Here is a 16,939-nt window from a genome sequence, read left to right as displayed (position 1 = left end):
TAACATCTGTATATTGTACTTTAAACACTAAATGTTTTAAGGTTATTGGGGATTTTTAAAAAATCTCAAAACAGTTCTTAGTTTATTATATTCATGTCAACAATTAACAACATAAAAATACTTGCCAGCCTACCCAAGAAACAATATCAGGCAAACAAACAAAATTAGTGCATGCATCTTCTGGATCTGTGAGAGTGTTTTAGGGCAAGCTTAAAATGTTTTCAATTTTTTAAATTTCACAAGAGTGAGTAGTGCTGCAATTGAACCTAAAAAAATGCTGTTTTAAGAAATGAGGTGTTGCTGCTAAACTTCCTTCTAATTTAGCACAGATTTCAAGCTGAAATAAATATAGTATGTTTTTTTTCCGGCTCTGTTTATGTGACTTCCAAAGTACTTGCAAATTCTCTTTTAGCTTTCTTTCTTTTTAAAAAAATTTTTATTGTTATTCAATTACAGCTCTCTGCATTTTCTTCCCATCCCTCCACCCCACCCCAGCCAAACCCATCTCCTTCCCACGCCTCCACCCTCCCCCTTGATTTTGTCCATGTGTCCTTTAGCTTTCATTTAATTTTTGGAAGAAAGCTGGCCCAGTTCTAAGTGACTTCACTCACCTATCCTAAAAAGGTCAGGTGTTCCAGAATGCATCAAATGGAATAACAGTGCCTTCATTTATTGTTCAATAAAAATCTTTGTATGAATAAGCAAATGCTGAATAATAGAGCTTTTAGGAACTTAGACCAGTTACCTCTGTTTGCTATACAAATTTTAATAATTTAGAAAGTCTCCCTGTGCAGAAGACAGTTTATTTTTTATATTTCATATAAGACAGGATATGTTCAGGTGGCCTGATGAGAAGCATGAGGAGATACTGCAGAAAAAGAGTTTTGATTCTGAATTGTATCTTTACATGAATTCTGTGACACATTGTCTCCCTCCAGCAAATAAGCAGAGTACTCTTTATTCCTGGTGACAGTACATCAGGAGTGTGATCAGGAGCAGTAAGCAGCATAGACATAAATTCAAACTCCCTCCCCACCCCCACCACTTAATTGTCCTATAGGGGATACAGAGCTTATTTGGAAGAGCCACAGGGCTATTTTCAAGCTTGTGTAATCTAACAGAAAGAGTGCCAATTCATTATTGAGAAGTCAAGTCCACTAGCCTTTCCCTTTGAGGCTGTGTGTTATTTCACATATTTGTGCCTCAGCTTCCATTAGGTGCAAAACAGGGCTGAACAAAACTGTGTGCCCTTTCTTTATCAGATGGAGAGGGGGGATAAAGTGACTGGTCAATAATTTTTGGTTCAGAACGGACTTCTATGCACACTCAGGCAATGTCGTGCTTCTGATCTGCATCAGCATCTGATCTGACACCTATGGACTTGCCCACAGACTAGAAGGAGAAGAAACTTAAGTGGTGGCCAGTAGTGTTGCATGCAACTGGTTTGCCATTGCTGAGGACTCTTTACTTCTCTCTGACCAATTACTGAAAACTAGGACATAGTAACCCTTTCAGAGGACAGCAGGGGCATGGCCTGCAACTGCCCAGTCTCCTCTCTAGAGCTTATAGCCATATTCGTTTTCTATTTTTTTTCTTTCTGCAGAGGAAAGTGCTTTATTCTGACCTTGCCTTGAGTTTGGCCCCAAAGTGAAAGAAGCTTAGCAGCTTAACAAATCACTAGCCATATTATGGCTAGAGCTCTCCAAATAGGGGGAGGGGTTAAGTGAAGAAAAGTATCAGAAATCAAAGATCAAAAGGCAACAGCAGCCGTAAAGCCCCCAAATGGATACCCTATTGGCTCGGAGGAGTGGAGAGTCAGCCTGGAGCTGGCCTTATGCGAAAACAAACTCACAGTGATTTCCTAAAAGTGAACATGTGGAGCACAGATCCATCCGTGTTTTCAATTAGTGCTTGGAAGTCAGGCAATGGGCAGCAACAGATGGAGGGGTTTCTGTGGCAGGCAGCCTTTATTTATGTATGAAGGCTCCCTCTTGTGTGAGTGTCGACCAGTCATCTCCACTTAAACAATCCCTTTGCAGTGAATGGTTGTACTACACATAACACCTTCTTTGTCTTCAAGCCTCCCGAAAGCTCTCTGCCTGTCTGCCCTCTGCCTGTGCATTTTTATGGTGACGATCAACACAATTCCTCACTCCAGAGACACCCCAACTTGGTTGAAAGGGTGGCCTTTCTTTATCCATTGAAAATGAGCTTTTCTTGGGTTATTGAAAACTAAAGAGAGTCAGAGTGAATTGTTTCAGCCTTTAACAATGAATTTTGTCTATTTATGACTTTCAAAAGTTAGAAAATTTCATCTTTGTGACTTTGGAAAGTCAGAGTAAGGAAATGAAATAGAAAAAACAGAAAAAATAAGAGAGAAAATAGATTTTGGGTAATAGGCTCTTTAAGTATGCAATTATTTTTTGCATCTAAACTGAATGATGTCTTTGTTTTGCTTTTCTCTTTGGAGAGTTTTCAACATGTCTAATTCTATTCTGTCCCTTCACAAGGATATGATCTCAGGCAGATTCTCTATGAAGATGATGTGTGGGTCCTTGAATAACAATGTTTCTGTCATATTGGGGTGGGGCAGGTGACAGGTTAAGGTAGAGATGACAGATGACATCCCAACTCCCAACACCAGCTATGCCTGTCCCCTACAGCTTCATATCTGCTATGCTAGGGTTATGCCGCAGAGGTACCCCATAGCCAGAACATCACACACAGTCATAAGTATCCTTTCATGGAGGCTGATTTTATCAGAACAACTTGGCAATGTGTTTGACTTTTAGAAACCAAGGAGACTGATAGTGAAAGAGGGCCTACTATGTATCTATTGGAATTGACATCGTCTAATGAGTTAATCCGCTTAACAACCTGTTTTGAGAGATGCTTTTCTCCACATTTTTATAGATGAGGTAAGAAGTTCAGAGGTGTGCTATATTCCTAGATGTGCAAATAAAAATATCAAATTGCCCTTTGTATCTCAATCTGCCTTTTCTACCTTAAATCATTGTTTAAACTCTTGAGTCATGAACAAATGCACAAGTAAATAAAGTCATAAACAAATACACAATTTAGTAGTTCTGTGAATTTTTCTCCTTTGTTTTTATCTTAGGTGAAGTCAGGTTAACATGAAACTGAAACTGAGACTTAAAAAGAAAAAGACTTAAAAAGCTCACTGTTTTTTCCTCCTCAAACTTTATTGAGGAATAATTTATATACGATAAAATTCAGTGACCGTCACTGAGTTTAGACAATTGTATGCACTCCAATCAAGAATACTTCATCTCAATTAAAACCACAATGAGATAGCCTTCACACCAGTGAGAATGGCCATCATAAACAAAGCAACAAACAAGTTTTGGAGAGGTTGTGGAGAAAAGGGAACTTTAGTGCACTGGTGGTGGTAATGCAGACTGGTGCAACCCCTATGGAAAACAGTATGGAATTTCCTCAGAAAATTAAAAATGGAATTGCCTTTTGACCTGGCAATTCCACTACTAGGATTATATCCTAAGAACCCTGAAACACCAATCCAAAAGAACCTATGCACTTCAATGTTCATAGCAGCCCAATTTATCATAGCCAAGTGCTGGAAGCAGCCTAAGTGCCCATCAGTAAATGAATGGATCAAAAAACTATGGTACATTTACACAGTGGAATTTTATACAGCAGAAAGAAGGAGCTCCTACCCTTCGGGACAGCATGGATGGATCTGGAGAACATTATGCTAAGGAAAATAAGCCAGGCAGTGAAAGACAAATACCATATGATCTCACCTTTAACAGGAACCTAATCAACAAAACAAATGAGCAAGGAAATATAACCAAAGATATTGAAGTTAAGGACAAACTGACAATACCCAGAGAGGAGAGGGGAGGGGATAATGGGGGGAAAAGTATGAAGGGTTTAGAGAAACAATTATAAAGGACACATGGACAAAAAAAAGGACATAGTTTAGAGTTGGAGATGGGGATGGCTGGGGTGGTGGAGCGTGGTGGGGGGAAAAGTCAGAAAACTGTGCTTGAACAACAATAAAATTCAAAAGTAATAAAACAATTTTAAAAATTTGCAAATTAAAAAAAAAGAATATTTCTTCTCGCTGAACTGTTCCCTGTGTTCCTTTGCAGCTCATCCCTTCCTCTGGCCTTCAGCCCCAGGAAGCCACTATTCTCCATTCTATTGCCCTAGTTTTGCCACTGGCCTTTTTTAGTTTCCTTTTCCTACCTCAGGACATTTTCACTTGCTGTTCTATTTGTGAGAAGCAACCCGCTTCCATACCACACACTTCTCTTTTCTTGACTAATGTCTGCTCAATGTTCATTGGCACTCCTTCAGAGAACGTTCTTTGATCTCCTCTCCCCATCATATCCAAACTAAAAGATGCCTCATATTATTTTAATTTATAGAATTTTTCCTTTTCTTCCCTCTAAAATATATATATATATATATATATATATATATATATATATATATACATACACACACACATATATATACATATTGGAGATATTTATTAATTACTCTCTGCTTCCCTCCCCATACTTTATATTCCATGAATGCAGGGAAAATATCTATTTTGTTCAATATGTTATCAGTTCATTGATTGTCATCACCTAACTCATACATCAGCTGTATTCTTAGAACATAGTTGGTAGAACTCATATTTTTAAAGTTAATTAATTCAATGAATGGTTTCATCTAAATAAAAGTTCTGTTAATTCTTTCATAGTGTCAATAGAAACTCCACCTCCTTGTCATTCTCAACTATTTTTTATGAATCTTAGCTACTCTGCACTTGGGGTGCCCAAGATGAATCTCACAATCCAAATGCTCTGGGGTTCAGTTCACATGAGGTTTTTAGCCAACACAAACAAAAAGGAAAATTCTACCATTAGGTAACACATAGGAGCCTTAGGTTAATAAAGAGTAACCACTTTACAGACTGGCAGGAGATGGGGCCAGAAGGTAAGGGATAGGCTATTGGGAACTACCCTGCCTGGTTTCAGAAGCTATAACCCCCCATGGCTAAGGCTGAATCAGAGACCTGGGGACCATAAGCCACTAAGGAGACAAAGCTTATCTCCCTGACAGGGATGCCATCTCTGCCCACTTTACCCTGCTTGGCCCTGAGCTTGGCCAGTTAGCCAATGATGGGTAAGATTCCTCAAGGAAGGAACAACCTAAGACAGGCATGGTCACAAAAAAGGCCCACAGGGAAGGACTCGGGGGGCTATCGAAAAAGGGGGTGATGGACCCTCGCCCCTCGGCTTTGACATAGCCTGAGTCCTCATTCTGTCTGCAAGAAGTCTCCTAATCTCTTGGCTACCTTACTTCCCTTGCCTGACTTAAGCCTGAAACAATAACAGAGGGCAGTGCAGTCCTGTGCTGGAAAGGGTGGATTCCTGGGGCGATCAGGTCTAAGAAAGAATGCATAAAATCCTGTGAAACCTGCTTTGTTTATACCCTGAGTTTAAATGATAAGGGTCCAAGCCTGAAGTGAGTTTGTTTCCCAAAATCTTATAGCCCTTTAACTAACTGACCCTAACTCAGAATAAGCCCTCAGAGTTCTTTGTATGTTATCTATTGTTTGATCCTTACTGCCTGACAATGATTGATGAGCTTTACCTATATTCCTGTGCAAAATGAACCCAATAAAAGCCCATGGAGGAAAAGGCTCTTGGCCCTTCTCCTTCTCCTTTGAGAGATCGGCCACCTCTCCTCCCCAAGCAGATCATGTCTTGGTAGACTTATTTTCATCCGTGGTGGCCGGGGGGTCTCTGTGGGTGGATCCCCCGCCCCATCATGCAAATAAGGAAGCTAGGACCATTTGCTTGGTTTTGGTTGCCTGAGGTATAGCTTTGGTTGCTCTTTTATACTAGAAATGTAAGCATGCTGAGGTGAGGAGAGAGGTGGAAATGAGGGTGAAACTTAGGATTTCAAGTGTGTTATAAAGCCACTGTTCGGTGAGGATGATGATGATGACGAAGTTGGTAGATATGTTAGTAGTGGAAGGAACATGTTAGAAACCCTTGACATATTAGAAACCCTTCTGTATTCATGACATCCATGTTTTATCACCTCTCACCCTCCACAAACTGGGTGCTATGATTTCATGACCCAGGTCAGACCCCCATAGAGGATGAAGCTGGCAGTAAAGTAGGGGTGAGGAGTGGATGGCCATAAGGGATCAGGTCTGCTGTCTCCTCCACCCTGGGACCAGCTGTGGAGAGCCTCCCTCTGGTGGTTTACAACAGCTTTCCCTTTGGCACTGTCAGAGAATTGGGGTCATCATGGCCATCTTTGTAATTATGACCCAGGAACTTCTATGAATCACTAAAGCTGAGTGTAAAAGTGAAAGTGAGATAGTTGGCGGAAGCATACATATAAAACTGTGCCCAGGACACAAATCAGCTCAGGGGTGACACTTCATATGATAAAGGCTTGGTGATAAAGAACTCCTTTAACTGGACCTTATCTGGGAAACATTTTATCTGCCCTTCCATTCTAAATTATAGCTTTGCTGGATATGCAGGTCCTTGCCTTTCATGACTTGGAATACTTCTTTCCAGCCCCTTCTTGCCTGCAAGGTTTCTTTTGAGAAATCAGCTGATAGTCTAATGGGAACTCCTTTGTAGGTAACTGTCTCCTTTTCCCTTGCTGCTTTTAAGATTCTCTCCTTATCTTTAATCTTGGGTAATGTAATGATGAAATGCCCTGGTGTGTGCTTCCTTGGGTCCAAATTCTTTGGGACTCTCTGAGCTTCCTGGACTTCCTGGAAGTCTATTTCCTTTGCCAGATTGGGGAAGTTCTCCTTCATTATGTTTTGAAATAAGTTTTCAATTTCTTGCTCTTCCTCTTCTCCTTCTGACACCCTTAGGAAGGATTCAGATGTTGGAATATTTAAAGTTGTGCCAGAGGTTCCTAAGCCTCTCCTCATGTTTTTGAATTCTTGTTCCTTCATTCAGTTTGGGTGGAATGTTTATTTCTTCCTTCTGGTCAAAATTGTTGATTTGAATCCTGGTTTCTTTTCCTTCACTGTTGATTCCCTATATAGTTTTCTTTATTTTACTTTGTATAGCCTTCACTACTTCTTTTATTTTGCAGTCATTCTCAACCATTTCTGTGAGCATCCTGATAACCAGTGTTTTGAACTCTGCATCTGATAAGTTGTCTATCTGTTCATCACTTAGTTGTATTTTTCCTGGAGCTTTGATCTGTTCTTTCATTTGAGCCTTTTTTTTTTTTTTTTTGGTCTCCACACACCTGTTACATATGAAGGGGCTGGGATTTAGGTTTTTACTAGGGTGGGTCAACCCACCCCTGTTGTGGCACTGTATATGATGGAGGAGTCTGAGAGGAACAATGCCACTTGTTCAGCTTTTGGCAGTCTTTTAGTCACTTCCCCCACTATTCGCAAGCAAATTGGGCCTTTCTGGTGCTGATTCCCAGGTGGGTGGTTTGATGTACATTCTAGGAACCTATGGGTCTCTCTAACAAACTCTCCTCCTGTGCGGCTGGGAGTTTCTCCTGCTGCCTCAACCATCACAGGTTTTTTCAATCAGAGGTTTTGAGGATTTATTTTCATGCACTGGAACCCTGGGTTGTGCAGTCTGTCTCACTACCCAGTTGTTCCTCCCAGTTTATTTGCTCACAAATGTGGGACCACCTGCTCTGCAAGCTGCCACTGGTCCAGTCCACCAGCCGCTGTCTTGCCGTGAGTCATCTCTGCCTGGCTACCTGTCTCCACCCCTCCTACCAGTGTGGATGAATGTTTCTTCTTTTATTCTTTGGTTGTCAGACTCCATACACTTCGATTTTCTGTCAGTTCTGGTTGTTGTTTTTAAATTTGTTGTTGTCCTTTTTTTTAGTTACACAAGGAGGCACAGTTTGCCTAGCTACACCTCCATCTCGGCTGGAAGTTGTCCTCTTCTTTTTTATGGCTGAATAGGGTTCCATTGTATAAATCAGGGTTGTCAAACTCATTTTCACTGGGGGCCACATCAGCCTCGAGTTTGCCTTCAAAGGGCCGAATGAAATTTCAACTCCTTAACAGTTAAGGAGTAGTTACATTTATACAGTCCTAAAATTATTTAGGCCTTTTGAAGGCAACTGCAAGGCTGATGTGTCCCCCAGTAAAAATGAGTTTGACACCCCTGGTCTAAATGTACCATAGTTGTTTCATTGACTGATGGACACTTGGGCTGCTTCCAAATCTTGGCAATATTAAATAAAAGTGCAATGAACATATGAGGTGCTTATGTTCTTTTGAATTAATGTTCTGGATTTCTTCAGATAAATTCCCAAAAGTGGAATTCCTGGGTCATAAGGCAGTTCCATTTTTAATTTTTTGAGGTCATTTCATACTGCTTTCCACAGCTGTTACACCAATCTGCATTCCACCAACGATGCAAAAGTGTTCCCCTTTCTCCACATCCTTGCCAGCAGTTGTTTGTTGATTTTTGATGATAGCCATTCTGACATGTGTGAAGTGATTTCTCATTGTGGTTTTAATTTGCATTTCTCTGATGATTAGTAATGGTGAACATCTTTTCATATTTCTATTGGCCACTTGCATGTCCTCTTTGGAGAAGTGTCTGTTCAGGCCTTTTGCCTATTTTTTCATTTGATTTTTTGTGTGTGTGTGTTGACTAGTATAAGTTCCTTATACATTTTGGATATTAACCCCTTGTTAGATGAGATATCACTGGGGACTATGTCCTTCCATTCTGTGAGCTGTCTTTTTATTTTGTTGATTATTTCCTATGTTGTGCAAAATCTTTTTAGTTTGATGTAGTCCCATTTGTTTATTTTCTCTTTTGTTTCCTTGCCTGAGGAGATATAATCAGATAAAATATTGCTACAAGCAATGTCTGAGATTTACAGCCAATGTTTTCTTCTAGAATTTTTATGATTTCTGGTCTAATATTTAAGTCTTTGATCCATTTTGAATTTATTCTTGTGTGTGGCATAAGAAGGTGGTCTAGTTTCATTTTTTTCTGTACATATCTGTTCAATTGTCCCAACACAATTTATTGAATAAATTATCTTTAGTCCACTGTATGTGCTTTCTTCCTCTTTCAAATATTAATCAACTATAAAGGCATGGGTTTATTCTGGGCTCTCTGTTCTGTTCCATTGATCTTTGTTTCTGTTTGTAAGACAGTATCATGCTGTTTTGATGACTATGGCCTTGTAGTATATTTTTATATTAGGTAGCATGTTTCCTCCTACTTTGTTCTTCCTCTTCAAGGAATGAAGAGGAAGAGCTCATGGAGGTTAGGAAGGCTGAGGAGGTCAAGGTATTGCTGGAGGCCATGCTCCTGGGAGCCATTGCACTGGAAGACACAGGCACAGATGTCTGGTTTGTCAATCTTCTTCAAAAAAACCAACTCTTGGTTTTATTGATTTTGTGTATTATGTTTTAGATTCTATTCTGCTCTGATCTTTATTATTTCCTTTATTCTATGTAATTTGAGCTTTGTTTGTAATTCTTTTTCAAGTTCCTTTAAGTGTAAAGTTAGATTGTTTATTCGAGCTTTTTCTTGTTTCTGGAGATATGCCTGTTATTGGTTGTGGTCTTTTGTAGTTACATATAAATTTTTGAAATATTTGTTCTAGATCTGTGCAATAATCATTAGTATGTTGATAGGAATTTCACTGAATCTATAGTTTGCTTTGGGTAGCATGGACATTTTAATGATGTTAATCTTTCCTATCCATGAATGTGATATGTGCTTCTACCTCCGTGTATCTTCTTCAATTCCTATCTTCAGTGTCTTATAATATTCCAAGTATAGGTCTTTTACATCCTTGGTTAGATATATTTGTAGGTATTTTATTCTTTTTTAAAAATTTGTTATTGTTATTCAATTACAGTTGTGTGCCTTTTCTCCCCATCCCTCCACCCCACCCCAGCCAAACCCCCCTCCCTCCCTCACCTCCACCCTCCTCCTTGGTATTTTATTCTTTTTGAAACAATTGTGAATGGGATTGTTTTCTTAACTTCCCTTTCTGTCAGTTCATTATCAGTATATAAAAATGCAACTAATTTCTTGATATTTATTTTGCATCTTACTAGTTTACCAAATTATTTATCAGTTCTAGTAGTTTTTTTGGTGGAATCTTTAGGGTTCTCTATGTACTGTTTCATGTCATCTCCAATAAAGACAGATGGCAATTTGGATGCCTTTTATTTCTTCTTCTTTTCTGATTGCTATGTCTAGCACTTCCAGTATTATGTAGAATAAAAGAGGTGAAAGCAGACATCCCTGTTTTGTTCACAATCTTCAGGTGAATGTTTGCAGTGTTTATTTATTGAGTAGTAGTTAGTCAGCAGGCTTGCATATATGGCCTTTATTATATTTAGGTATGTTCCCACTATTCCCACTTTGCTGAGAGTTTTGATCATAAATGGGTGCTAGATTTTATTAACAGCTTTTTCTGCATCATTGATAGGATCATGTGGTTCTTAGTCTTCATTTTATTTATATGGTATATCACATTTATTGATTTGTGAATGTTGTACCAACCTTGCATCCCAAGAATAAATCCCACTTGATCATGGTATATAATCTTTTTGAAGCATTACTGTATTCATTTGGCCCAAATTTGTTCAGTATTTTAGCATCTATTTTCATCAGGGATATTGGACTATAAATTTTATTTTTTTTGTAGTGTCTTTATCTGGTTTTGAAATAGGGTAATACTGATCTTATAAAATCAACTTGGGTGTCTTCCTTCCTTTTGAATTTTTAAAAATAGTTTGAGAAGGAGAGGGGTTAGTGTCCTGGGAATGTCTGATAAAAGTCACCCATAAAGCCATCTCGTCCAGGGCTTTTTTGGTCGGCAGGATTTTTTTTTGTTTATTTGTTTGTTTACTGCTTTAAACTGACTAGGTTTAATCTGTCTATTCAGATTCTGTGATTCTTCCTGATTTAATTTTGGAAAATTGCATATTTCTATGAATTTATCCACTTCATTCAGGTTGTCCAATTGTCGGCATATAGATGTTTGTAATGTTTTCTTACAATCCTTCATATTTCTTTGGTGTCAGTTGTTATCTCTCCTGTTTATTCTGATTTTATTTATTTGGGTTATTTATTTATTTTGTGAGAGGAAAAAATTCCTTATTGATAAATTGGTTACAGTGAAATAAATAGAGTAATGGTTTTAGGGTGAATAAAAATCCCAACAGAATCTTAAGTCTCTCTCCCCCCGACTCTAGTTCTTGACTTCTTTCTTCTTACTGGTCCTATTGGATGACAAGGCCTTGGTGGGCATGCCCTGCCTTCCTGGGCCTTTGGGAACCTCTGTCTTTCTGGCTAGTGGTGCAGGTATGGTCTTGGACACACCATTCTTAGGAGCAGCAGCAGCCTTGGCTTTTGACCTTCGCCCAGCCCCCTGTGCTCCCAGTCTTCCTTTTGGCTGGGAAAACTGCACCATTCTTGCCCTTGGTGACCATGGGTTTTGAACTCTGAATCCCAGCTTTGGTTTTCCTGTGGGCCTTGTCATCTGCTGGGCTGTTCTTTCTGTCTTTGACTTCCCACTGGGCCCAGTGGCACCAGGATGGGACTTTGCAGCCTTGTCTGGCTGTTGGGGGACCTTCCTTGTCTTGCCCACTCTTGCCTCACCATCCTTGGTTTGGCCACCTTTCTTGAGGGCCTCCTCCTTGGCCTCAGCAGGTCTCCTGGGGGCTGGCATGGTGGATGTCTTCCTGGGCTTGATTTTTTGTGTGTGTGCTTGGGAATGAATTTGAAGTTGCCAGTGCCCCCCTTGGCCTTGGAGTTGGTGGGCCTGATGAGGAGGCCGAATTGCATGCCAGTGTCCAGGGCCTGCTTCAGGAGGTACTTGAGCCAGATGGCATCTACTGTAGGGTACTTCTGCAAGATATAAACCTTGATGGCCACCACCTAGGTGCCCCTGCACCACTCCCCTGTCTGTAGTGCCTCCAGGACCATGTGCAACACAGGTGGGTGGCGGCTCAGCACTCTAACAGTGCTATGGCTGGGGCCTGGCTTTCCAGTCCCAGACCACCCAGAGCTCATGGAGGTTAGGAAGGCTGAGGAGGTCAAGGTATTGCTGGAGGCCATGCTCCTGGGAGCCATTGCACTGGAAGACACAGGCACAGATGTCTGGTTTGTCAATCTTCTTCAAAAAAACCAACTCTTGGCTTTATTGATTTTGTGTATTATGTTTTAGATTTTATTCTGCTCTGATCTTTATTATTTCCTTTATTCTATGTAATTTGAGCTTTGTTTGTAATTCTTTTTCAAGTTCCTTTAAGTGTAAAGTTAGATTGTTTATTCGAGCTTTTTCTTGTTTCTGGAGATATGCCTGTAATGCTATGAATTTCCCTCTTAGGACTGCTTTTGCTCTGTTCCACAGATTTTGGATCATTGTGTTCTTATTTTTATTTGTTTCAAGGTATCTTTTCATTTCTTCCTCAGTCTCTTTGTTGACCCATTCATTGTTTAATAACATGTTATTTAACTTCCATGTTTTGGAGTATTTGTCAGTTCTTGTTTGTGATTGATTTCTAGGTTCATAGCATTATGGTCAGAGAAGATGCTTGATATGATTTCAATCTTCTTAAATTCATGAGACTCTTTTTGTGTCCTATAACATTTTCTATATTAGAAAATGTTCTATGTGCATTTGAAAAGAATGTATATTCTCCTGCTTTGGGGTGAAATTCTGAAGATATCAATTAAATCCATTTGATGTGGTGTGTTGCTTAAAGTTGCTGTCTTATTGGTTTTCTGTCTAAAAGAGCTATCCATTGATGTCAATAGGGTGTTAAAATGCCCTACTATGACTGTATTTCTTTTGATCTGTCCATTTATGTCCATGAAGATTTGCTTTACATATTTAGGTGCTCCTGTGTTAGGTGCATAAATGTTTACTAAGGTTATATATTCCTGCTGGATTGTTTCCTTTATCATTAGGTAGTGTCCTTCTTTGTTTCTTTCTATAGCCTTCCTTTTAAAGTCTGTTTTATCAGACATAAGCATTACTACCCCAGATTTTGTTCCCTTTCCATTTGCATAAAATATCTTTTCCCATCCTTTTACTTTAAGTCTGTGTGTATATTTTGTTCAGAGGTGGGTCTTTTGGAGACAACATATATGTGGGTCTTGTATTCTTACCCATTCAGCTACCTTATTTTTTTTATTGGAGCATTTAAGTCATTTACATTTAAAAGAATTATTGATAGATGTATTTATTGCAATTTTATTTTTAACTCTTTTCCCCCATTTTCCCCTTCTTTTTGAAATCAGGCCTTTTAACATTTGTTGCAATACTGGTTTGGTGGTAACAACCTCCTTTAGCTTTTTCTCATCTGGGAAGCCCTTTAGTTCTCTTTCAATATTAATGATAGCCTTGCTGGGTAAAGTAGTCTTGGTTGTAGGTCCTTGCTTTTCATCACATTGAATATTTCATGCTAATCCATTCTGGTCTGAAATGTTTCTGTTGAGAAATCAGATGACAGTGTAATGGGAGCTCCCTTGTAGTAGGTAACTAACTGCTTTTCTTTTGCAACTTTTAAGGTTCTCTCCTTCTGTTTAGCTCTGCCTTTTATAGTCTTCATGCTCTTAGAGATCCACCTGTGCCTGCAGGCTTTCTGTTGGGCTTAATCAGTGAAAGTGCCTCCAGATGTAGTTCTTAGCAGCCAGGCTCAAGCTCCACAGGTTGGTGAATGAAAGATTCCTTCTGGTAGCATTATTGCTTTCCCTCAGGCTGATGCTACCTGGAGGGGAGTGCTCTTCTGAGAAAGATGGATTCTTCAGTATGGGGAATGAGTGAGCACAGGGACCCTGGTGGCTAATCCTTCAACTTTCTCCCCAGAGCCATCAAACCCAGATTCTCCTCATACGGTTCTGGTCTGTTGTGCCTGACCTCTGCTGGAGCCCGAGGTAAGTGGCTGTAGATGAAATTTTGTAGATGAATTCTGTTTGTTGTCCCTTTAAATGGCTCTCTGCATCTCTAGCTGTCTCTTCCTGGTAGACAGAAACTCTGCTGCTCTTCACAGCCAGACATTACTTTCTCAGTTCTGGTGCTATATGATAGGAAGCCAAGTTTGGGGTGTAGACCCAATACTTCTCATGGGAAACCACCCCAGCCACTGAAATATCCCTCCAGAAATTCAGCTGCCACACATGGGACCAGCCAGCCCTTTCGTGCCTCTGCACTTCCTACCAGTCTTCATTGTGGTGATGTGGTTTCTTCCATAAGTCCTTGGTTATAAGGCTTTTCTCTAGCTAGTGTTCAGTTCATTATTCAGGAGGGTTTTTCTATAGTTTAGATGTAATTCCAATTTGGTCCTGGGAAGAGGAGAGAGTAGCTTTCACCTACTCTGCTGCCATCTTGGACCCCCCTATATGACTTTTGAAGGACTATATAGTGATTTACATTTTCCAGAGAGTTTTTGTGATTTAATCTTCATAGAAATCCTATGAGGTAGAAGGGCAGAAATTATACTCATTGTGATAAAAATAAAAAAAAAATTGAATGAGGACATCTTTATTGCAGAAGCATCTTGCTTCTGAGGAAGAAGAGAAAATTGTTTGAGAAAATTAAAGCATTCCTTACTACACTGTTTAGTACTGTAACCACAAGTGGCTACTGAGCATTTGCGATGTTGCCAATTCTAATTGAGATGTATTATTATAAGTATTTTAAAAAGCACACCAGAATTGGAAGACTTAGGATAAAATATTGAATTCACATTGCAATGTTAATATTTTAGATATATTGGGAAATAAATACAAGGTCTGTCCTGAGAGTATCCAGCCATGTAATATGAAAAATGGAGACATTAATTGAAAATGATGCAAGATACAAGAAACATTGTACATAGAACAATGATACTTCAATCCCCATTAAAGTAGGCACCTTGGGACCTCACACAGTTCTCCCAATCACCTTTAATTGCCCCCTTGTATTTTCCTGAATTTAAGCAACTGTCAAAATCTCTTGCCTTTCAAAGGTGATTTTAGTTTTGAGAAAACCCGGAAGTCACAGGGCTCCATATCTGAGCTGTAGGGGGGGTGAGTCACCTGGGTGATTTGATGTTTTGCCAAAAAGTTGCATGAGATGTGAAGCATGAGTGGACACATTATTGTGATGAAGCTGCCAATCATCAGTTGCTCAAAGCTGTGGCCTTCTGAATCACTTGAATAGTTTCTGTGGAGGAATGTTCAAGCTTAACACAAAATATGATGCAGATTCATGGCTTTACTCCCTCAGTCATTGGGAATGTGATGGTCACAGAGTACACATGTTCAGCCAAAGGCATCTACTGCCCCCGCTGACCAGTACAATAAAGTCATTGTTCACACATGCACATTCCGATCTACTCTCTTTGGCTTCCAGGTTACATGGATGTCGCACAAATCATTCTCATTATATTAACAATGGTTGGCATTTTTCTGGACAGATATTGTATAATATTTATAATAGGTTGATTAATGCCCCCCTAAATTAAGCCCTAATTCTTGAAACCTGTAATTATTACCTTACCTGAAAAGAGAATCTTTGTAGATGTGGTTAAGAATCCTGAGTTGGGGAGATTATTGAGGGTTATAGGATGGGTCCTAAAGGCAATCATGTGCATGCTTTTAAGAGGGAGATAAAGGTAGTTAGACATACAAAGGAGAAGGTGATGGGAAGATGGAGACAGAAATTTGAGTGATGTAGCCATAAGCCAAGGAATGCTAGCAGCCACCAGGAGCTGGAAGGGGAAAGAAATGAATCTTTCCTAGAGTCTCCAGTGGTGGGGAGCACTCTACTGATACCTTGATATCATCCCAGCGATACTGACTTGGGAGTTTTGGCCACCAGGACCGCCAAAAAAAAATAAATGTTTTCTTTTAACTCATCAAGTTTGTGGTGATTTATTACAGCAGTCACAGGAAATTCATACATTACTAAAATTAATTTCATTAGTACTATTTTATATTTTTTAAAAATGTGGCTAATAGTTAATTTAAAATTATATACGTGGCTCACATTACATTCTCTTGGACAGTGCTGCCTTAGACCATATGAAGGATAATTATAAAGATGGCAATGACCAGCTGTTCTCTAAATTTGTAGTGGACAAAATAAAACCTAGTGGGTTTAACATGCAAAGAGAATTTGAATATGTGAAAAAGGATAAACTAGATTTAATGGCTATTAAATATTGAAACTGGCAAACAGAGATCCTGAAACATCCATGCTTACAATCTCAGAAAATCAGTTCAGCAGCCATGTCAATTGACCTTGCTATAGAACTGTCTGGAAGACGTGAGTGGCATCAGTAAGTGTGGTACCTTCTCTCCACTATTCAGGGATGGAATCTTGAATCACACTAAATTGTTGAAATTATAGACAAAGTATTGTTAATGATCAAATTTAAATTCTACCATTTCTATTTCTGCCTGGAAATTTTGTCTTTTTCAGTGGTGCTGAATAAACAGATGGAAGATAGAGAAGCCAAGAATAAACTAAAGCTAGTTAGAGGTATAATATAAAACGTGAAAGGACTGGGGTAAGATAGAGTGAGGATGTATCAAACTACTTGTAATAGTAGCAGCTCTGGGTGAAGAGCTTGACCTCCTAAGCCTTCATTTTATCATGTCTAAAATGGACATACCAGTGTCTTCTTTGCACATCGTTCTAAGAATTGAAAATAATAAAGTACATGACATGGAATAGGAATATATAAATAACAATTATTATTATTATTCAAAATATATTTGATTCATTATGCTATTACAGATGTCCCAACTTTTCCCCATTTGCCCTACTCCACCTGGTAGAAATCACCACACCCTCCAACAATCCCCTCCTTTAGTTCATGTCCATTGGTCATGCATATAAGTTCTTTGGCTACTCCATTACTTATACTGTTCTTAATATCCTCCTATCTATTTTGTACTTACCAATATGT

General features: G+C 39.2%; 1 pseudogene; it reads right to left on the bottom strand.

The window, feature by feature from the left end:
* Positions 1-11,226: 11,226 nt before the first annotated feature.
* On the bottom strand, positions 11,227-12,110 carry LOC112317726 (histone H1.8 pseudogene; annotated as a pseudogene).
* Positions 12,111-16,939: the final 4,829 nt, after the last annotated feature.

This window comes from Desmodus rotundus, chromosome 4 (genome assembly GCF_022682495.2).
Source record: "Desmodus rotundus isolate HL8 chromosome 4, HLdesRot8A.1, whole genome shotgun sequence".
NCBI classification, from domain to species: domain Eukaryota; kingdom Metazoa; phylum Chordata; class Mammalia; order Chiroptera; family Phyllostomidae; genus Desmodus; species Desmodus rotundus.
Note: the sequence above shows the minus strand (reverse complement) of the source record. Positions and strands in the feature narration are given on the sequence as shown.